Here is a 24,451-nt window from a genome sequence, read left to right on the forward strand (position 1 = left end):
GGGAGGTACGTAGACATCAAGTAAAGCTTGTGATTTCGTAACGTCAAACGAATGATATTAATTGATCATAGAGCAATGTACCTATATACGACAATCCTCAGATAGCGAAATAGGGTATTTAAAAGGAATTACTTGTATACCTCAGAATAACAAAAAATTATAATAAACTTCTCTCTGAGAGGAGTCAGTTGCTCCTGACGATGACGATGGAGGCTGTCGTCGAAAGCTCGAGATATTATCCGGAATTGAAGCGGCAAGGAAACTGAGAATGTCTTACATAAATCTCCTCTCTGATGGTTATCGATTACGGAGGTTGTTACATTGATTACAAGGCGTCAAATGTAGATTTTATTGCCTTCAAACAATAAGTACATTCGCAGTAACTTTTACAGATAGTCAGGGACATATAGTTTGTCCTTTCAGTACTGGAAATCAATGAACTTTCGATTTAAAATATTAGCAACAAAGTCGCGAAACTGTCGGAACTCAACGTAAGAAGACACCAGCGACAGAAAAATAACGTAAATTTTACTAGTACAGCGACTGTCAAGCAGATGCCAAAGCTCAATTTTGAAAATACAACCACTTGTGTTTCAGAAAAGTGTATTCTCTATCGGAGAAAATCGAGTAATGCGGCAGTACGAAAGATGTCGAATTAAGTGGCGTATTAGTGGTTATGTATTCCCTATAAAGTAGCAGTGACAGAAACGTCAAGTGCTTTTCGTTTAGTCCGACGGTGTGTTCATATTCAGGCGTGACAACCCTTAAACTGGTAATAGATCTAAATACTATTAGTTACAAGCATGCGACTGAATTGCTCACTGTCAAGATGTAAATGAATAAAATACTTATTTCCTTTGGCAAGTACATTTAAATTCACGAAAATAGATTGGGTTCTTCCTGTTTCTTTCTCTTTCTTATAGGCATTGTCTTGCATGTACAACATCCACTGGAAGTTTTGTGCTAATATTCCTGCATTGCTTTACGAAGTTCCACTTACAGTACTTTCCTGTGGACAGCATCATCGTCAGTGAATGATCTAACAGTGCTGTTAATGCTACCCGATAAGTTTTGAATGTACATCAATCCAATGAAATGGCGAGCTGTAGTCGCATGAGGTTTCTGTGAAATTTAAACTGTATCGCGAGGTCTGCTCGCAAATGCGCGTTTCACTACGTGAATGCACGCAGTTCAGTTTGTAGCTAATAGTTGGCTCTCAGATCCATCCTGAAACGAAGTAAAAGTAATGTGTGTCACGTGGTAACCGATCTCAGTTAGCAGCCAAGAGAGCGATGGCGACAAAGGTTTGCAGCAACTGCTAGGGAGCGTACAGTTACCTGACTGCGCTTTTCGCAGGCGACAGTCAACCAGTATCACCACTACGAGACTTCAGCCAAACCCTACGCTCGTTTTTGAATGCCCATACCCCCAACTGAGAAGCAAAAAATGTCTGTCACAGATAGGTGTGTTGTGTGCTGCTCAAGAGGAACAAAAAGTGAAAGTGCATGCTAGTGTAAAAGGTGACGCGTTGCTCTTCATTTAGAACACTGTTTTGAGGACTATCATGCCCAGCAATCATACCGTTTGATATATGATCATAATTGCTGATATATGAGGGGCGTTTGAAAAATCCTTGCAAAAGCCGAGACATGGCACCACCGGCGCGTATCGAGGTCATTTTTAGTTAGTAGCATCTTTGGAAAGAACGCACACCAAGTTTCAGCCATATTGGTCTATTTCTTTGTTTGGCATTCGTATGAATCAAGGAAGTCGAGTGATTGTCAAAAAATGGACGAAAAAGAATATCGTGTGGTGATTAAACATTACTTTATGAAAGGCAAAACGCCTCAGGAGATTAAAGAGAAGCTTGCTAAACATTGCGGTGACTCTGCACCTTCGAACACCTTCGATTATAACAGCTTTTAAGTCGTTTCAAAATTTTCGGAATGGCCATATGGGCGAAAGTGATGCTGAACGTTCTGGGCGCACGAGGAGGTTACAATTCCAGAAATCATTGATAAACTCCATGAGTTAAGGTGCGTGAGATGGCTAGTGCTGCTGGCATCTCGAAGGAATGGGTACATAATATTTTGCATAAAATTTGGACATGAGAAAGCTATCCGCAAGATGGGTTCCGCGATTTCTCAAGCTTGACCAAAAACGGAATCGTGTGAAGTGTTGCAAGGATAGTTTGCAGCTGTTCAGGAAGAATCCGCAGGAGTTTAAGCGTCGTTACATCACTGTGGATAAAAAACGGATACATTACTATACTCCTGAGACCAAACAACAACCTAAACAATGGGTTACCAAGGGAGAATCTGTACCAAAAAAGGCGAAGACCATTCCTTCGGCCGGACAGGTTATGGCGACTGTCTTTTGGGATTCGCTAGGGGTGCATATTATTCATCGTTATTGCACCGTTTGAAAACCGAGCTGCAAGAAAATCGCCGGCGATTGGACCGCAAAAAAGTCCTTTTCCATCACGACAATGCACCAGCACACACCTCAACACCTGTGGTCTCAAAATTAATGGAAGTAGCATTCCAACTCGTTTAACATCCCCCCTGTTCTCCAGACTTGGCTCCCTCGGACTACTATTTGTTCCCCAATTTGAAGAAATAGCTGTCGGGACAAAGATTTTCTTCAAACGAGGAGGTGATTGCAGCAACTAATATCTATTTTGCAGACTTGGAAAATTCCTATTATCCGGAAGGGATCAACAAATTACAACAGCGTTGGACGAAGTGTATAAGTCTAAAAGGAGACTATGTCGAAAAATAAAAAAGGTTTACCTCAAACACGTAAGTAGTTTTTTATTTTTGCATGGACTTCTCAAACGCCTCTCTTATATTAAATCTGATATCACAACAACCAGTATAGTATTTAAATAAGATGTCGTCGGTTTAAGAACATTAAAGGTCCTTGCCGAGTACCCATTGTTACTTTCGGTTCTCTTGAATATATTCCGCCCATTGTAGAATACTGTCTGCTATTACTCAAAACTTGAACGACCCAAATATTAGAAAGCAATCCATATGATGGTATCTTGGTTGATAGTTGACGGCATGGTACAGTATGGAAAGCCTTTCGGAAATCGATAAACATGGCCAAAAAGTTAGCTGCCCCGCTCACACAACGCGCTAATAATGATAACATCTATCTAGCGTAGATAACTTGAAAGGGTACAGTACCGCCCGACATTGAAAATAGGTACAAAATACTTCATTATTTTTGTCAGAACAACACATTTTTTTTGTAAAATAACTCAATTTCAATTAATTCAGCGAAGCCGGATACCAGTGTGGGAAAGAATGACAATTTATTTATTTAATTGATCACATGTGCACTCCCACAAAGTAAATCCCTACATCCAGTTTGGTGAGATCTGTGAAATGAATGAATGTATGGTCATCTGCTAACCGCAGATAGTGAATGTGAATATATGATCATCTTTGAGTCGATCCTTTGGCCACCTTTGGTGGGACCAAAGAGATGAAATTTACCTGAGCTTTGAGCGCCTGAAATGTGGCTGACCAATACGGTAGTAAGGTGCTCCCCCACTTCAGCAGAGGTGCGAGAGCACCTCAAGAACGGCCACGTTTCAGCACTCTGCCGCTGGATCTTGTGCTGTTAAGACCTGTTTTAGTTGTGCTCCGTAAAGACAAAAGAGTGGAGACATGGTATGCATGTGGAATATTTAAGAGTAGTTTAAAATAATAATTTCTCTATCTCAGGAACTTTTGTGGGAAAAATTAAATGTCAGGCAGGTAATATTAATGAGATCGTAGTAATCTTCGGAAGTGACCAACGGTCACAATGAAACCACGTGCAGCAATAAGTTGAAATACTTCCGTGTGCTTAAGCTGAATTACTAGCGTGTGTACAATAAGTTGAAATATTTAAGAAATAGCGTGTGCACCATAAGTTGAAATATTTAAGAAATGGCGCGTGCAGGACTTGAAATTAGAGACGAGTACTTTCACGTGGTGAGTACTGTGTGAGTCTCAATCTGCATATGAGACAAAGGATAAAGAGAAGTACTCGTCCATGGTATCAGTTGAGGACTCGCGTGTGTGATGAATACGTTCTTAATATTACTTTGCGTGATATGATTCCGTGTGACGCTAGATTCAGACTCTAAGAGAGAAGCAAGGTGAGTCGGCCATCTATCCAGCAACGCCACTTGGCTTGCATTGCACAGGAAGCCGTGCATATATCTCCAGGGTTCATAGTAGGAAAGTAGAATTACGAAGTGGGGCAGTGTCGTGTGAAACTGGGATAAATATTAATTGAAGTGGGAAAGCTGAAAGTGATAATGTTGTGACTATTCCGTGTGTAGTATTTCATATTGTAGTGTGGTGTATGTCATGTAATTTGGGTATGTGTGGTTTGCATGGGAGAGTAGCGAGGTAGTTTCAAAAGATTATTGGGTTATGCTTGTTCCTTTGGTACCGCTCGGTCTGGAGGAAAGTTTCGTGATGATGATTGTGAGAGTCGAAGTGTGAGGTATAATAAAAGATCCACCATCCTATCCAGAAAGTGCACTGTAGCGTTAAATAATTACGAGACCATAAGGTAGAGAATCACCAATGTTAAGCCATGCCCACTGGGCGGAATTTCTCATGTGTTATTGTTGTAGGTTATAGAATTTGTGTGTTTAGGTTATAGAATTTATCGGAATAAATAAGTTAGTGAAAAGAAAAAGATTGGTGGACTTTTCCTTCGAATTGTATGTTGTCATGATGTCCCGAATTTATAATGTGTGCGCCATTCATATTCAGTGCGGTGGCCACGTGTTGATAAAAGCCGTTAAATAAAAGACAAAAAGAAAATGTGGTATTGCCAGTGCGTAGCGAACAGTCAGAGTTCTGTAAATTACTGATAGTCAAATGCGTGTTTCCGTTGCGTATTATTCATACAGGAGGATAATTTGTAACTTAATTGAGAGTACGAGAGTTCATATTACTCGATAATTAAGAATGAATCCACTCGCTTGGCAGACCACTCATCTTGCAGGCCTGACTGCTTGATGCCACAGTATGAGCAAGGCATGTGGGTGCCTCTCAAACTTCCACAACTTGTTGAGAAGGAGAGTCAACAAGTTTCGTCAGGTTTGTCATATCCAGCTGCAGTCATGCATTCACAATGAGATTTCTTAGATGCGAGGAAGTTCAGTGCTATGTTTCATCCCCTGTTCGAAAAAGTGCATACGCTCTGTAGGAACAATATCAGAAGATTTTGCGGGCATGGTGCCTGAGTGCTCGTCAAACTAGGAAAAAGAAGGGTGACGATAATTGAACTATATGAAATAAAATCGTGATTACTTGTGAAAGTTTTGCGTTATGACGTTCAAACCGTACGGTTGGCCGCGTGGCATGATGGGAATTAGTATGTGCGTGCGGTGTGGTTTAGCGACGAAGCCCACTTTCATTTGGGTTGGTTCGTCAATAAGCAAAATTGGCCCATCTGGGGGCTGAGAATCCGCATTTCGCGATCGAGACGCCTCTTCACCCTCAACAGGTGACTGTGTGGTGTGCAGTATCCAGTCACGGTATAACCAGTGCGATATTTCTTGGCGGCAGGGTCACAACCATCCCCATTATCCACACTGATACTGATTTCGACAAGATGTGATCCATGTAAGACGGTGCTCGATCCCATCGAAGCAGGAGAGTGATGTCCTGGAGGAGCACTTTGGGAACCGCGTTATGACTCTGGGGTACCCAGAGGCCCTGGCATGGGGCTCGAATTGCGGCCATATTCTCCGGATCTGGGAACATGCGAGTCCTTTTTGTGAGGTGTACCCCAAAACCATTCCTGAGCTGAAAACAGCCTTTCAAGAGGTCATCGACAGCATCGATGTAACGACACTTCAGCGCGTCATCCAGAATTTTGCTATTCGTATGCGCCACATCAACGCCAATGATGGCAGACATATTGAACATGTCGTAGCCAAAATCCGAATAGCTGTAGTGACGTTTACATGTCGAATAAAATATGTACGCGCCGTAGTTTGTAACTAATTTACGTTTTTTTTCATGTTGTTGTTGTGGTCTTCAGTCCTGAGACTGGTTTGATGCAGCTCTCCATGCTACTCTATCCTGTGCAAGCTTCTTCATCTCCCAGTACCTACTGCAACCTACATCCTTCTGAATCTGCTTAGTGTATTGATCTCTTGGTCTCCCTCTACGATTTTTACCCTCCACGCTGCCCTCCAATGCTAAATTTGTGATCCCTTGATGCCTCAAAACATGTCCTACCAACCGATCCCTTCTTCTAGTCAAGTTGTGCCACAAACTTCTCTTCTCTCCAATCCTATTCAATACCTCCTCATTAGTTACGTGATCTACCCACCTTATCTTCAGCATTCTTCTGTAGCACCACATTTCGAAAGCTTCTATTCTCTTCTTGTCCAATCTAGTTATCGTCCATGTCTCACTTCCATACATGGCTACACTCCATACAAATACTTTCAGAAACGACTTCCTGACACCTAAATCTATACTCGATGTTAACAAATTTCTCTTCTTGAGAAACGCTTTCCTTGCCATTGCCAGTCTACATTTTATATCCTCTCTACTTCGACCATCATCGGTTATTTTACTCCCTAAATAGCAAAACTCCTTTACTACTTTAAGTGTCTCATTTCCTAATCTAATTCCCTCAGCATCACCCGACTTAATTTGACTACATTCCATTATCCTCGTTTTGCTTTTGTTGATGTTCATCTTATATCCTCCTTTCAAGACACTGTCCATTCCATTCAACTGCTCTTCCAAGTCCTTTGCTGTCTCTGACAGAATTACAATGTCATCGGCGAACCTCAAAGTTTTTACTTCTTCTCCATGAATTTTAATACCTACTCCGAATTTTTCTTTTGTTTCCTTTACTGCTTGCTCAATATACAGATTGAATAACATCGGGGAGAGGCTACAACCCTGTCTCACTCCTTTCCCAACCACTGCTTCCCTTTCATGCCCCTCGACTCTTATAACTGCCATCTGGTTTCTGTACAAATTGTAAATAGCCTTTCGCTCCCTGTATTTTACCCCTGCCACCTTCAGAATTTGAAAGAGAGTATTCCAGTCAACATTGTCAAAAGCTTTCTCTAAGTCTACAAATGCTAGAAACGTAGGTTTGCCTTTTCTTAATCTTTCTTCCAAGATAAGTCGTAAGGTCAGTATTGCCTCCCGTGTTCCAACATTCCTACGGAATCCAAACTGATCTTCCCCGAGGTCAGCTTCTACCAGTTTTTCCATTCGTCTGTAAAGAATTCGTGTTAGTATTTTGCAGCTGTGACTTATTAAACTGATAGTTCGGTAATTTTCACATCTGTCAACACCTGCTTTCTTTGGGATTGGAATTATTATATTCTTCTTGAAGTCTGAGGGTATTTCGCCTGTCTCATACATCGTGCTCACCAGATGGTAGAGTTTTGTCATGACTGGCTCTCCCGAGGCCATCAGTAGTTCTAGTGGAATGTTGTCTACTCCCGGGGCCTTGTTTCGACTCAGGTCTTTCAGTGCTCTGTCAAACTCTTCACGCAGTATCTTATCTAGTTCAATAATTGTCACCCTGTATTTATTTTGGACCGTCAACACGACTGTTGTTATTATAATTATCACGAAGATATATAAAGGATAACACTCGGTCAGCGACAATGTCGAATTAAACAACCAGGATCATTTTCATGGCATTTTGAATGAGTAGCCCCAAGCCATGGTATGAGAAACACCCATAAAACATCACAAAACCACCTCCGGCCTGAACTACACTACCCTTCATATTTTTGGAAACGCAGGGCTGTGTATTACAACGGATCAAACGGGGAGTGATCTTTGTGAGTTATTGATTAGAATACAGAATAATGTGCTCAAATTACGATTAATAATGACAGTATTTCAGAGATAATTATTTTTTATATACATACATGTTGGCACATAGTGGTATTCCTCAGTTTTATATAAACTGACTTTACCTGCCCAAGCAGTTCTACTAAACGCGCCAGGTGGGGCCAGTAAACTGTAAAGAGGACGTTGTTTACCGTTCAGTTTAGTTATAGTTCTGTTTGTATGGAGGTAGTACACATCACAAAAAAATTACACAGGGTGGTCCATTGATAGTGACCCGGCCAAATATCTCACGAAATAAGCTCAAACGAAAAAACTACAAAGAACGAAACTTATCTAGCTTGAAGAGGGAAACAAGAATGGCGCTATGGTTGGCACGCTAGATGGCGCAGCCATAGGGCAAACGGACATCAACTGCGTTTTTCTAAATAGGAACCCCCATTTTTATTACATATTCATGTAGTACGTAAAGAAATATGAATGTTTTAGTTGGACCACTTTTTTCGCTTTGTGATAGATGGCGCTGTAATAGTCACAAACATATGGCTCACAATTTTAGACGAATAGTTGGTAACAGATAGGTTTTTTAAATTAAAATACAGAACGTCGGTACGTTTGAACATTTTATTTCGGTTGTTCAAATGTGATACATGTACCTTTGTGAACTTATCATTTCTGAGAACGCATGCTGCTACAGCGTGATTACCTGTAAATACCACAATAATGCAATAAATGCTCAAAATGATGTCCGTCAACCTCAATGCATTTGGCAATACGTGTAACGACATTCCTCTCAACAACGAGTAGTTCGCATTCCGTAATGTTCGCACATGCATTGACAATACGCTGACGCATGTTGTCAGGCGTTGTCGGTGGATCACGATAGCAAATATCCTTCAACTTTCCCCACAGAAAGAAATCAGGGGACGTCAGATGCGGTGAACATGCGGGCCACGGTATGGTGCTTCGACGACCAATCCACCTGTCATGAAATATGCTATTCAATACCACTTCAACCGCACGCGAGCTATGTGCCGGGCATCCATCATGTTGGAAGTACACCGCCATTCTGTTATGCAGCCAAACATCTTGTGGTAACATCGTAGAACATTAGGTAGAAAACCAGCATACGTAGCACCATTTAATTACCATCATTAAAATGGGGGCCAATTATCCTTCCTCCCATAATGCCGCACCGTACATTAGCCCGCCAAGGTCGATGATGTTCCACTTGTCGCAGCCATCGTGGATTTTCCGTTGCACAATAGTGCATATTATGCCGGTTTACGTTACCGATGTTGGTGAATGACGCTTCGTCGTTAAATAGAACGAGTGCGCAAAAATCTGTCATCGTCCCGTAATTTCTCTTATGCCCAGTGGCAGAACTGTACACGACGTACAAAGTCGTCGACATGCAATTCCTGGTGCCTAGAAATATGGTACGGCTGCAATCAATGTTGATGTAACATTCTCAACACCGACGTTTTTGAGATTCCCGATTCTCGCGCAATTTGTCTGCCACTGACGTGCGGATTAGCCGCGACAGCAGCTAAAACACCTACTTGGGCATCATCATGTGTTGCAGGTCGTGGTTGACGTTTCACATGTGGCTGAACACTTCCTGTTTCTTTAAATAACGTAATTATCCGGCGAACGGTCCGGACACTTGGATGATTTCGTCCAGGATACCGAGCAGCATACATAGCACACGCACGTTGGGCATTTTGATCACAATAGCCATACATCAACACGATATCGACCTTTTCCGCAATTGGTAAACGGTCCATTTTAACACGGGTAATGTATCACGAAGCAAATACCGTCTGCGCTGGCGGAATGTTACGTGATAGCACGTACTTATGCGTTTGTGACTATTACAGCGCCATCTATCACAAAGCGAAAAAAGTGGTCCAACTAAAACATTCATATTTCTTTACGTACTACACGAATATGTAATAAAAAATGGGGGTTCCTATTTTTAAAAAACGCAGTTGATATCCGTTTGACCTATGGCAGCACCATCTAGCGGCCCAACCATAGCGCCATCTGGTTTCCCCCATCAAGCTAGACGAGTTTCGTTCTTTGTAGTTTTTTCGTTTGACGCTTATTTCGTGAGATATTTGGCCCGGTCAGTATCAATGGACCACCCTGTATATTTTGTAATTTGAATTTTTCCACATCATATCGATAGAATAATCGGGAAAATGATCTATGGGACATGACATAACTAAAACTAAAGTAAAACTATTCGTGCAACGTATAAATGTGTAAGTACAGTACTCTGGCGAGTCTGCGTACGCTGGGCGCAGCTGCTTCGCGTGTCTACAACGCCATTTTGCGAACGTCTGTGTGGCAACGTCTCTTTACAGCTCAACAGACGGCTGTTGTTTACGCCTACAGCTGTTTGTACTTCGCTGCTGAAAGCTGTCAAAAGCGCTGCCAGATGTCAGGGATTTCGTCTAGCCGACTCGACTGTAGGAGCGTCTTGGTAGTAAAGAATAAATGTATTAAAACTTCATGCAATGATGCGGCATTTTCTGACGCATCTCAGTGTTTACAACGCGATATCGTTCAACTGTGTGTTGTACAACCACCGCCGGCTGGGGTGGCCGAGCGGTTCTAGGCGCTACAGTCTGGAACCGCGCGACCGCTGCGGTCGCAGGTTCGAATCCTGCCTCGGGCATGGATGTGTGTGATGTCCTTAGGTTAGTTAGGTTTAAGTAATTCTAAGTTCTAAGGGACTGATGACCTCTGAAGTTAAGTTCCATTGAGCTCAGAGCCATTTTTGTACAACCACTACTGAATGCCAGTCTCTCTACGAGAACGATTTTCTCTGGAGTAGCGCGAGGACTATCTCCACGTCAACTGAGGCCAACCCAGCAAGTTAGGTCAAACGTAACTCCATACCGAGAGGTTCTGCAGGAGTAACATATTAATGTTTTTAACCCGCTCACATGCCGAGCTAGCAACGCTCGACAATTACAGCGACCAGCGTGTCCTACAACGATATGTTTGTGTAGGTGCATTCAGCTACTGATACTGTCTACGGGATGTGTTGTGAAAATAGATTTGGCAGAAAAGAAGTAGTAAATTTAAACGTCAAGCATAATGCCCAGTGTTTACGATGACGTATGAGTACCATGATCTAATTTTGTAGGTAATTTGAACTAAATACGTTGGAATTACAATTAAGGAGTGCGCAAATTGGAAAGAAGACGCAGAAAATGTTCTGGGGAACGCGAACCATGGACTGCGATTTATTAGCAAAACGCTTAGAAGATGCAACAGATCTACTAAAGAGACTGCCTACACTACCCTTGTCCGTCCTCTTTTGGAGTGCTGCTGCGCGGTGTGGGATTCTTAGCTGATAGGATTACATAGACAAAGTTCAAACAGGACCAGCACGTTTTCTGTTATCGAGAAATAGGGGAGAGAATGTCACTGACATAATTTAGCATTTAACATTTAGCATGTAGTGTGGGCAGCATGAGAACAAAGCCGTTTCTCGTTGCGGCGGGCTCCTCTCACGAAATTTTAATCACAAACTTTCTCTTCCGACCGCGAAAATATTTTGTAGACACAGACTTACTTACAAATGGAGAAACGATCATCGTAATAAATTAAGGGAAATCAGAGCTCGCGCAGAAAGACGCAAGTGTTCGATTCTCCAGCGCGTTGCTCGAGAGTGGAATATGGTTCAAATGGCTCTGAGCACTATGGGACTCAACTGCTGAGGTCATTAGTCCCCTAGAACTTAGAACTAGTTAAACCTAACTAACCTAAGGACATCACAAACATCCATGCCCGAGGCAGGATTCGAACCTGCGACCGGAGGAGAGTGGAATAATAGAGAATTATTGTGAAGGTGGTTCGATGATCCCTCTGTCAGCCACTTCAGTATGTTTTGCAGAGTATCCATGTAGAGGTAGATGTAGATGTACTTAGCGGCGTATGTCGATACTGCCGGCGAAATTTATAGCGAATAAAGTTCGTAGTACAGAAGTAACAGATTTAAACGTCATGCATGACGTGCGACTTTCTCATTCATCTCATTGTTTACGACGCCGTAGCTCCTGATCTGTGACAGGTAGGTCGTTTATTACTCTCACAGCGATCATTGTCTGACAGTAAGAGATACACTACTGGCCATTAAAACTGCTACACCAAGAAGAAATGCAGATGATAAGCGGGTATTCATTGGACAAATATATTTTACTAGAACTGATATGTGATGACATTTTCACGCAATTTCGGTGCACAGATCCTGAGAAATCAGTACCCAGAACAACCACCTCTGGCCGTAATAACGGCCCTGATACGCCTGGGCATTGAACCAACAGAGCTTGGATGGTGTGTACAGATACAGCTGCCCATGCAGCTTCAACACGATACCACAGTTCATCAAGACTAGTGACTGGCGTATTGTCACGAGCCAGTTGGTCGGCCTCCATTGACCAGACGCTTTCAATTGGTGAGAGATCTGGAGAATGTGCTGGCCTCGGCAGCAGTCGAACATTTTCTGTATCCAGAAAGGCCCGTACAGGACCTGCAAATTGCGGTCGTGCATTATCTTGCTGAAATGTAGGGTTTCGCAAGGATCGAATGGAGGGTAGTGCCATGGGTCGTAACACATCTGAAATGTAACGTCCACTGTTCAAAGTGCCGTCAATGCGAACAAGAGGTGACCGAGACGTGTAACCAATGGCACCCCGTACCATTACGCCGGGTGTTACGCCAGTATGGCGATGACGAATACACGCTTCCAATGTGCGTTCACCGCGATGTCGCGAAACACGGATCCTACCATCATGATGCTGTACACAGAATCTGGATTCATCAGAAAAAATGACGTTTTGCCATTCGTGCACCCAGGTTCCTCGTAGAGTACACCATCGCAGGCGCTCCTGTCTGTGATGCAGCGTCAAGGGTAACCGCAGCCACGGTCTCCGAGCTGATAGTCCATGCTGCTGCAAACGTCGTCGAACGGTTCGTGCAAATGGTTGTTGTCTTGCAAACGTCTCCATCTGTTGACTCAGGGATCGAAACGTGTCTGCACGATCCGTTACAGCCATGCGGATAAGATGCCTGTCATCTCGACTGCTAGTGATACGAGGCCGTTGAGATCTAGCACGGCGTTCCGTATTACCCTCCCGAACCCACAGATTCCATATTCTGCTAACAGTCATTGGATCTCGACCAAAGCGAGCAGCAATGTCGCGATACGATAAACCGCAATCGCGATAGGCTACAATCCGACCTTTATCCAAGTCGTAAACGTGATGGTACGCGTTTCTCCTGCTCACACGAGGCATCACTACAACATTTCACCAGGCAACGCCGGTCAGCTGCTGTTTGTGTATGAGAAATCTGTTGGAAACTTTCCTCATGTCAGCACGTTGTAGGTGTCGCCACCGGCGCCAACCTTGTGTGAATGCTCTGCAAATCACAGCATCTTCTTCCTGTCGGTTAAATTTGGCGTCTGTAGCACGTCATCTTCGTGGTGTAGCAATTTTAATGGCCAGTAGTGTACTAGAGAGCGATGTGGCGCAGTGGTTAGAACAGTGGACGGTTGAAACCCGCGTCCGGCTACCCTGATTTAGGTTTTGCTTGATTTCCCTAAATCGCCTCAGGTGCCCTTTGAAAGGGCACGGTCGACTTCCTTTCCCATCCTTCCCTTCTACATCTATATCTACATTTATACTCCGCAAGCCACCCAACGGTGTGTGGCGGGGGCAACTTTTTCTGCCACTGTCATTACCCCCCTTTCCTGTTCCAGTGGCATATGGTTCGCGGGAAGAACGACTGCCAGAAGGCCCCCGTGCGCGCTCTAATCTCTCTAATTTTACATTCGTGATCTCCTCGGGAGGTACAAGCAATATATTCGATACCTCATCCAGAAACGCTCCCTCTCGAAACCTGGACAGCAAGCTACACCGCGATGCAGAGCGCCTCTCTTGCAGAGTCTGCCACTTGAGTTTGCTAAACATCTCCGTAACGCTATCGCGCTTACCAAATAACCCTGTGACGAAACGCGCCGGTCTTCTTTGGATCTTCTCTATCTCCAGGCCCTGGTACGGATCCCACACTGATGAGCAATACTCAGTATAGGTCGAACAAGTGTTTTGTAAGCCACCTCCTTTGTTGATGGACTACATTTTCTAAGGACTCTCCCAATGAATCTCGACCTGGTACCCGCCTTACCAACAATTAATTTTATATGATCATTCCACTTCAAATCGTTCCGCACGCACACTCCCAGATACTATACAGAAGTAACTGCTACCAGTGTATGTTCCGCTATCATACAATCATATAATAAAGGATCCTTCTTTCTATGTACCGATGACCACCCTGTTTGTTCCCCCCGCCCCGCCCCCCCCCCCCGCCACCCCTCCCCCCCTCTCCCAGCCAACCAACAGTAGCAAGTTCGATTGAAGTAGGTCCAGTGGTTTAAGAGGAGATGTGGAAATGTGGAATACACACACACACACACACACACACACACATACACACATTTTTATAGTATGTACGGATTTCTAGACAAAGCCAGATTCAACAATTTCGCCTGTCGCTTCTACTGGGATACTGACAGAGCGCTAAGTCGGGTAATCGATCGCTGGCCTGTCTGGAATGAACAGTCACCCCCCGTGTGTGCGGAGGGTCCGGAGGGTGAATTACATTAAGGGGTGCCGGGGGCGCGGTGTCGCCCCCTCCCCCTTCGCCGCCGCTTCCTGCTGTAATCTGGCGGTGCGGTCTGCCCGCAACACGGGCCCCGCTGCAAACACCGGCCCGCCTCGCCCACGGGCCTCCTACGTGACTCAGCATGGCGGCCCGCGCTCTGCTCTCCTCCCACTATGACTCCGCCTGCCGCCCTCACATGTGGCGAGAAAGTGCCGCGTACACGGAGGTCTGCGCGGGTAACTGGAACGCTTCGCGCGTCCGCAACACACTCGCATATCCATTATCCACATCCTCAAGGCTTTTATCCGCCTCCGCGAATATTAATATTTTGTGGACCACTTTTAAGCTGTTACGCACGCCGGTGCTCTGGCATAAGGCGTGTGCCAGGCCTGATTTTATTCTACATCTACATCCATACTCCGCAAGCCACCTGACGGTGTGTGGCGGAGGGTACCTTGAGTACCTCTATCGGTTCTCCCTTCCATTCCAGTCTCATATTGTTCGTGGAAAGAAGGATTGTCGGTATGCCACTGTGTGGGCTCTAATCTCTCTGATTTTTTCCTCATGGTCTCTTCGCGAGATATATGTAGGAGGGAGCAATATATTGCTTGACTCCTCGGTGAAGGTATGTTCAAACTTCAAAAAAGCCCGTACCGAGCTACCGAGCGTCTCTCCTGCAGAGTCTTCCACTGGAGTTTATCTATCATCTCCGTAACGGTTTCGCGATTACTAAATGATGCTGAATGATCTCGTAATTCACAGTGTGGCCTGTGGATGCATAAGGAAAATCAGTAGACGTGCAGATAATGCTAAAAGGAAAAAATAAAACTGAATTCACATTTGATATAAGGATCTTTACAATAAACAAGTGTCTTTCTAAGAGTTACTTGCTAATTTCAACTGTTTCCTTAATAACAATATCCCAATAGCTGGAAGTGTATGCCCGAATCTCCGTGCTGTTATATTCTCCATAGCATGACCGTTGCTAAGACAATGTTGAGTAATGGCGGATTTCCTCCGTTATTGAAAACCTGTGCGACGCTTATGTTCAGTACACCGGTCTGCCACAACCATAATAATATTACCAGTATATCACACGCCATAAGTGCAAGGAATATGGTGGACAACCGCCATACGTAAACCAAGATCATCCTTTACGGAACCTAAAAAGACCCTGATCTTAAATAGTGATCGAAAAACCCATTTCACTTCATATTTCCGCAAAGTACTGCCAATCCTGTTCAAAATGTTTCTTGCGTAAGGCGGAAAGACGATAGATTTTGGTGTCACCGCGGTATTACCATCACTCAGTCGATGCGCAGTTGGTCGGTAGCCCACATCTGTCATTCACTATAACCATTCTGACGGAATACATGAAATATATTCGCAATTCCCAATATGGACTATTATCAGCTGTAGTCCATTGAAAGGGTCCTGTAGCCACCTTTCATTGCCAACTCTCGTAGTGGCCAAGTCGGCAAAGAGGTTTCCGCTACTTGTAAGAAATCCACCTGCGTTAGGTTGGTGGCGGAAATGGCATCCTGGGGTTTTCCGGTCCACGCGGAGCGTGGAAGAGGCTGGAGAAGCGGGAGGCAGTCTGCCGCCGGTACGGGAAGGGTACACAGCTGTGCTCCAGTCGAAGAAGGGTTAGTTGGACTGACCGCGTGGCGCGTTGTCGCATAGAGAGGGGAGCTTTTAGCTTTTGGTCTCGAATCTCGTCTTATAAAGATTTATTTGCTGGGTTGCAGCAGGGAATGCAAGGCTTTTGTAAACTTTCAGTTTGATTTCCAATGCAGTCTTGACTTTGATCCGTGAGAGGAACGCAGCACAAAGGAGTTGCATATGTTGAATTGCCCTCGGTTCAGTGTGAATGTTTATGTGCCTACAATTGTGTGTGTATGCTTCTAATCTTTTCCGGATCTTGGTAATTTTTGTGTATTTGTGAATTTTCTTTGTCTCATGTGATTAAAATTTGGCCACAGTCCATAGAAATTGTCTCCGCGGACCGAGTGGGCCCGCGAGTCTGTTATGAAACGTGTCGTATTTCACAAGCAATTGTACATAGTTAGCATGCAACAGCAGGCTATAGATGCACTACATCAATGTTTTAAGGAATAAATAATTTTGCCTTCAATTTTATCTTGTGTACCGATGTTACGTCGCCGTTACCTTCGCCATTTACCTTGTAGTTTTCCTTGTTGGCCCACCGATAGCGTTTCCATGTGCACAGGTGTAGTGATTAGTGTCCCTTTTTTTATCTGAAGCAAATGCTCTGGAAGAGATTGTGTTTTCACGAATCTTGCTGCAGGCTGCACTTACGCATGGTGTTCACGCCCTATTTACTTTACTCAATATTTGATTCACGGGAAGAATGCCTGGATCATATTAATAACTACATCCCATTCTTTATCAATGACTTTACAATGAATGTTCTTTTGTGAGTTTTTATTATTAATAAATTAAGTAATTTTCCGACTCAGTGCTACCTCTTTTTGTCGTGTGGCTAGAGTTGGTGGCGACCCTATCTTTTATATTGATTTCAGTGTCAAGTAGCATTTTCTCATTCAAAGTGCGCGTGGCTCTTTTAGCTATCAGGATACATTCAAAGGGCGCTTCATGCTTCTTGCACATAGCGTCCTTCTATTCACGCCACTTACACCATATTCGTAACTGCGAATTCATTTCTTGTCTTCCACGCGCAGTGGTTAGCACACTGGACTCACATTCGGGAGGACGACGGTTCAATCCCTCGTCCCGCCATCCTGAGTTAAGTTTTCCGTGATTTCCCTAAATCGCTTCAGGCAAATGTCGGGATGGTTCCTTTGGCAGGGCACGGCCGACTTCCTTCCCCATCCTTCCCTAATCCGATGAGACAGATAACCTCGCTGTTTGGTCTCTTCCCCCAAATCAACCCCAAGCACTTGCCTTCCATAACGGCTTAAGTCGCCGCTGTGCCTTCGTACATATGCGAAGGAACTTTGCATCGTAATTCAGAATAATAATACAATGCGATTATCGTATTCTCACGAAAAGTGACTTCGAAGTCGGATAATTCAGCTGACAAACTCTCAGGGTCTAAGATGACACGCGCTTCTTAAACCAAGGTAAGGAATAACCTCTCACGTTGATCCACATGGTGACGACTGTAAGCCTGCAGATGCAAGTCAGTGTGAGTAGGCTTCGTATAAATAGCATGTCCCAACGTACCATCCACCTTCCTCCTGACCAACACCTCAAGGAAGGGAAGACAGTCATCCTTTTCGACTTCCACCGTGAAACAATATTCGGGTCGACTGAATACAGGTGTTGTAAAAAGTCCTTCAAATTCTTACTGCCATGACGCCAAACAGTAAAAGTATTGTCTACATATCCGAAAAAACACGCAGGTTTCAAAGGCGCCGCCTCCAAGGCACGTTCCTCGGAGTAACAAATTGGCAATAACAGGTGACAACGGGCTTCCAATCGCAACTCCGTCCGCCTGCTCGTATAACTGGTCATTGAATAACAAGTCAACACATGTCGAAATAGGTTCGTTAATTCAGAACCAAACCGAACCTCAATCAATCTTAACGAATCACACAGAGGAACACGAGTGAAGATAGAGACCACATCAAAACCTACTGCAACATCAGACTCATTCCATCATATTCCCCCTAATCGACGTAAGAAATCCGCCGAGTTCTTAATGTGGTGCTGACACCGACCTACTACATGGTTCAACAGAGAAGTAGCAACTTGGTTTGCTACATGATACGTCGGAGCACCAATGTTACAATCGGACGAACAGAAACCCCTCCCTTGGGGACCTTGGGAAAACCATGTAACATAGGGCAAACAGCACAATGAGTGTGTTTAACATTCTTTTCGCAGGAAGAAACTCAAGTTTCAAAAAATGTCTCTCTCTAGATTCAAAAATAACATATCACAATAAAGTAGTGAGGCTAAACCGTCTATATGCAGGCGACAACATTACATGTAAATCTCCACTCTTGTGTGTTAAGCTTTAGCAAATCGTCCTTCCAAATTTCCACATCCTCCATATTTTTAACTCTGTGCTCTGCTATGTACGAGGGCTATCCACAAAGTACGTTACGTTTTGGAATTAAAAATAAATAAATTATTGGAAATTTTTTTCATTATATACAGATGAAAGCCACACTTCAATACTACTTTTCTACATAGTTGCCATTTAAATTAAGGCACTTATCGTAGCGATGGACGAGCTTGGAAATTCCTTCGTCGTAAAATTCGGCCGCCTGCGCCTTCAACCACGTGGTTACCTCTTCTTGAAGCTGTGCGTCGTCATCAAAACGCTGCATAGCCAACCACTTCTTCATTGCTGGGAATAAGTGGAAGTCGCTCGGTGCCAGGTCGGGACTGTACGGCGGATGAGGAAACAAATCCCACTTAAAAGATTCGAGAACTTCACGAGTGGCATTTGCCGTGTGGGCCCGGGCGTTGTCGTGAATCAGCAAGATCTTTGAGCCCAACTTTCCCCTGCGCTTGTTTTGTATTGCTCTTCTGAGGTTGTGCAGAGTTTGGCAATACCTTTGAGAGTTTATTGTAGTGCCTCTTTCCAGGAAATCCACAAAAATCACATCTTTTCTGTTCCAAAAGACAGTCGCCATCACCTTCCTTGCCGACATTGTCTGCATGCATTTCTTGGGTTTTGGGGGGGAAATTGTGTGCCCCCACTGCATTGACTGCAATTTTGTCTCGCAGTTCACATGCTTAACCCATGTTTCGTCACCAGTAACGATGCGATCGAGTAATGAGTCGCCATCTTCCTCGTAAGCGTCCAAAAACTTTAACGCTGCAGCCATTCGCTGATTTTTGTGAATCTCTGTCAAGATTTTTGGTATCCATCTTGCACAAAACTTGTGGTAACCAAGCTTTTCGGTAATGATTTCGTGCAACAAACTTCGTGTAATTTGTGGAAAACTCATAGAGAGTTCCGTTATTGTGAAATTACGGTTTTCACGGACCGCGGCATCGACTTTTTCGACAAGTTCGGCAGTCGCTATGCTGGGTCTTCCACTTCGCTCTTCGTCGTGAACGTTAGTTCGGCCATTTTTAAATTTTATGACCCATTGATGCACTCCACCTTCAGTGATTATGTTGTCCCCATACACTTCACAAAGCTGCCGATAGATTTCTATCGGTGTACAGTTTTTTGCAGTCAGAAACCTTATTACAGCACGCACTTCACACTTCGCGGCATTTTCAATTAACGCTGACATTTCAAACTGTCACAGTAACTCAACGGAGTACAGCACGAACCTCTCACTAGCACGGCAGGACGCCGACTGAGCGGCGGAATGCCATGACACCAAGATGGCCGCGCTAGCCCCGCCCCTAACGGACACAAACGAAAACGTAATGTACTTTGTGGATAGCCCTCGTAAGACAACAAATGTCTGGTGCACTTGTCACATCGGTTTCTGGTGCTACAATAGCAGATTATCAAAACTTAAGTAAGTTTGAACGTGGTGTTACAGTCGGCGCACGAGCGATGGGTCACAGCATCTCCGAGATAACGATGAAGTCGCGATTTTCCAGTTCGACTATTTCACGAATGTACCTTGATTATCAGAAATCCGATGAAATATCAAATCCCCGCCATTGCTGCGGCCAGAAAAATATCCTGCAAGAACGGGACCAACGATGTCTGAAGAGAATCGTTCAACGTGACAGAAGTGCAGCCCCTCCGCAAACTGCTGCAGATTTCAATGCTGGGCCAGCAACAAGTGTCAGCGGGCGAACTATTCAACGAAACATCATCGATGTGGGCTTTCGGAGATGAAGGCCCACTCATGTACCCTTGATGACTGCACTACACAAGGCCCTACACCTCACCTTGGCCTATCAATACTGACATTGGACTGTTGATGACTGGGAACAAGTTGCCTGGACGGATGAGTCTCGTTTCAAACTGTATGTACAGGTATGGAGACAATCTCATGAATCCATAGACCCTGCATGTTAGCAGGGGACTGTTCAAGCTAGTGGAAGTTCTGTAATGGTGTGGCGTGTGTGCAGCTGGAGTGATATGGGATACCTAACACGTCTAGATACGACTCTGACGTACGTAAGCATCCTGTCTGATCACCTGCATCCATTCATGTATAATATGCATTGCGACGGACTTCGGCAATTCCAGCAGGACAACGCGACACCCACACGTCCAGAATTTGCTACAGAGTGGCTTCAGGAATACTCTCTGAGTTTAAACACTTTCGCTCGCCACCGAACTCCACAGGCATGAACATTATTGAGCATATCCGGGGTGCCTTGCAACGTGCTGTTCAGAAGAGATCTCCACCCCCTCGTACTCCTATGGATTTATGGACAGTCCTGCAGGAGTCGTGGTGTCAATTCTATCCAACACTAGTTCAGACCAGAATGACATTTTCACTCTGCAGCGGAGTGTGCGATGATATGAAACTTCTTGGCAGATTAAAACTGTGTGCCCGACCGAGACTCGAACTCGGGACCTTTGCCTTTCGTGGGCAAGTGCTCTACCAACTGAGCTACCCAGGCACGACTCACGCCCCGTCCTCACAGCTTTACTTCTGCCTGTACCTCGTCTCCTACCTTCCAAACTTTACAGAAGTTCTCCTGCGAACCTTGCAGAACTAGCACTCCTGAAAGAAAGGATATTGCGGAGACATGGCTTAGCCACAGCCTGGGGGATGTTTCCAGAATGAGATTTTCATTCTCCAGTGGAGTGTGCGGTGATATGAAACTTCCTGGCAGTTTTAATCTGCCAGGAAATTTCACTACTTCAGACATTAGTCGAATCGATGTCACGTCGTGTTGGGACACTTCTACGTCTCGCGGGGGCCCTACATGTTATTAGGCAGATGTATCTGTCTCTTCAGTATAAAAACACCCTGCAATGGTCAAAAAACGCTCCCTCGGGGTTCGCCCCAAGTTATTTTTGCGTCTGAAGATTTATATCCGTTGAGAATGACGTGCTATGCTCTGTTTGCTAGAAATTCTTCAGTTCCATCACACGTCCACTTCCTCTTTGAAGAGAATTAGACTCTGAGCGGAAACTTTGTACACGTGCTGGCAGATGTGGGGAGGGAAGCAGACGCGGCAGCAGAAGCGGGGATCGTGGAGTACGGCACTCCAGCACACGTGGGGCCGGCAGGGGCCCTGCTTGCCCCAGGGGGCGTGTCTGCTGCTTAAGATTCTCTCACAGCCCCCGCGCAACGCGGAGGGCCCGTCACAAGTTCAGCAACGGAGCCCGCCGTCTCCATACGACGCCACCTGGACTACAGGAAGACTTGCACGTCTCGTTTAGGTAATAAATGCAAATATGGCGTGAGCAGGGCCTCCCGTCGGGTAGACCGTTCGCCGGGTGCAACTCTTTCGATTTGATGCCACTTGGGTGACTCGCGCGTCGATCGGAATGAAATGATGATTAATAGGACAACACAACACCCAGTCCCTGAGCAGAAAAAAAATCTCCGACCCAACCGGGAATAGAACCCGGTCCCTTAGGATTGACATTCTGTGGCGCTGACCACTTCTTTCTTTTTTTTTTTAATCTCATTTTGTTCGCTTTTGTTCGTTGCTTCTGCTCGAGGCGGACGTCGTAAGACATCCGTTGGAGTTCGTTTGTTGATCGATTAACTCAGTTTTTTTATTACAGAGGGCAGCTAACCCTCTGATCGAACACGCCGACCTACCGTGCCGGCATCACTCAGCTACCGGAGACGGAGGTCTCGTTTAGGTGGTACCTAGTGTATCTACACTGACGGAAAACAAGCGCAGCACCAAGGAGTTGTGCGACACAAACGGAAGTTGATAGCCGTGTTTCTACATGTGAAAGATGATGTCTGTTCAGATTTCGCGCTAGTAGCATGAGAGTGGAGGTAGCAGCGCCACTATGACGCTTCAGATCAGGTTTGCTTTAGACGGTCGTCTGGAAGGAGGTATGGGCTAATATTAACAACCCATTCCTGCCATCGGACATCAGTTTGCTGTGGTACAGAGAAGTCAATGACACCTTTCCGACTAAGCAGCGACTAGCAGACATTCACCTTAGTCAGACGAACGAATGCAGCCTGTGTGGGGATGCTGACACCAGAGACCACCGTATAGAGCGCCGCTAAGAGTGGAAAGTATGGGAGTTGTGCCGATTGATGGTGGGGCTTATCAACCAAACTGCACCTTCCAGTGTGACACCAACGTGGATTCTCTTTCGTGACTTTAAACTGCATCCAAGAACGAAGAGCAACGCCGTGGCCTGGCTACTGGGGCACACTGCCTACGCTATTTCTGAGTTACAACAGAGTGACGCCGTGCAGTACATGGGCTGCCTGTGGGAAGGTCATCAACGACTGCACCGTTCACCGAAGTACAGCGAACATTTTGCAAACAGTTTATCAGTTGCGTTATTGTATGGTTATTAGAGGATGTTTCAGTTACAGTGATATCTTTGCTAGAAATAACCATTTGTTTCGCATTTTTCATTAGAGTTTTCCATTTTCTTTTACTTTATTACATGATACACTTATTTCAATTTGTTTAAATTTCACAACTCATACACATTTCATTTTTGATTGTTACCAAAAGTACTCTGTGAATAACTTGTCACATATTTCATTTGTTTTTGTTTTCATTCTGTTTTCTTTAAGGGGCTCCGGAAAGGCTCAAAATCATGAAAAGTTCAATTTTTTACTTTTTTGCGTTTTCTGAATCTGCAGACTATTACCTTTTAATAGATATATAATTTATTCAATTCCGAAGACTACAACTATTTTTAAATTTTTTTTGAAATGTGTTCTACATGGGCGTGACCCACTGTGGCGCTGTTAAACTGCTGTCAAATGGTGTTATTATTAACGTCCGTGTTCATCAGGTACATTTTAGTGATGTGAGATAAAGTATGTGTTGTGGCTAACCTGTGATGGTTCAATATATATCGCTGGTGTGATTGTCGATTGTTTCATGTTTATTTACTCTGTCGTTATCTAGAAAATATTCGTAATTAATTCTGTTTCTTGAGTCTCTGTTTTGTTGAAGTATAATAATGAGTAAAAGTAAAGTTATTAGAAATCCTCTGAAGGGTTTTAAGAAAAGGAGAAATGTTGGAAAGCCAAAGGTATGTGTTATTACTGTAAACAATAAAGACGATGAAAATCCCCAACATATCTTGTGTCCCAAAGAAGAAGACAGTTGGTGTAAATATAACAAAGGATTGCTAACTGGTGAAGTGTACACTCATAAGCATAGTCTGCCTCATGCAATAATGGAGGTGATAAAACCTATTTTCAGAGACTTAGCAGCACCTGAACTGTTGAAAAAGTGTATTCACGGAAAAACTCAAAACCCCAATGAAAGTGTAAATAGTGTTATATGGTCGAGAATCCCCAAGACTGTATTTGTTGGAATAGAAACACTTCACTTTGGTGTGTATGATGCTGTTGCGACTTTCAATGATGGCAACATTGTAAGGTGCAAGGTATTTAGAAATATGGGAATGAAGATAGGTTCTAACATGGTACGAGCGATGCTTGCTTTAGACAAGGAACGCCTTCGGGCTGCAGACACGGCTGTAAAGAGTCTAGAAATACAACCAAGAGTAAACAGGAGGAGGAACAAGAGGAAGCTGGAGGAGGAGTTTGCAGAGGATGAAGATAATCCATCCTATGGACCTGGAATGCACTAAAAAGTTAATCCAATCTTTGTCGCTCGATTCCCAAAACTTTTATTTTCTCATACTAATTACATGTTTTCTAAGGATCTTCCAAACATATTTGTTTCAAACTTTCAGTAAATGTTACACAGTACCTTCTGCATAATTTAACACAGCCTTTTTCCAAAAAACTGTATATTTTTGAATATATAAATAAAAAATTGCAAAAAAATGTTATGAATTTTCATTACAATTGAAAAAAAATCATCTT

The 24,451-nt window shown here is 44.1% G+C and overlaps 1 non-coding gene across 1 annotated transcript; it reads right to left on the bottom strand.

Moving 5' to 3' along the window:
- Window positions 1–20,998: 20,998 nt before the first annotated feature.
- Window positions 20,999–21,071, bottom strand: Trnas-cga (transfer RNA serine (anticodon CGA)). Its single transcript has one exon. It is a non-coding gene; the product is annotated as a tRNA-Ser (tRNA).
- Window positions 21,072–24,451: the final 3,380 nt, after the last annotated feature.

This window comes from Schistocerca nitens, chromosome 4 (genome assembly GCF_023898315.1).
Source record: "Schistocerca nitens isolate TAMUIC-IGC-003100 chromosome 4, iqSchNite1.1, whole genome shotgun sequence".
NCBI classification, from domain to species: Eukaryota; Metazoa; Arthropoda; class Insecta; order Orthoptera; family Acrididae; genus Schistocerca; species Schistocerca nitens.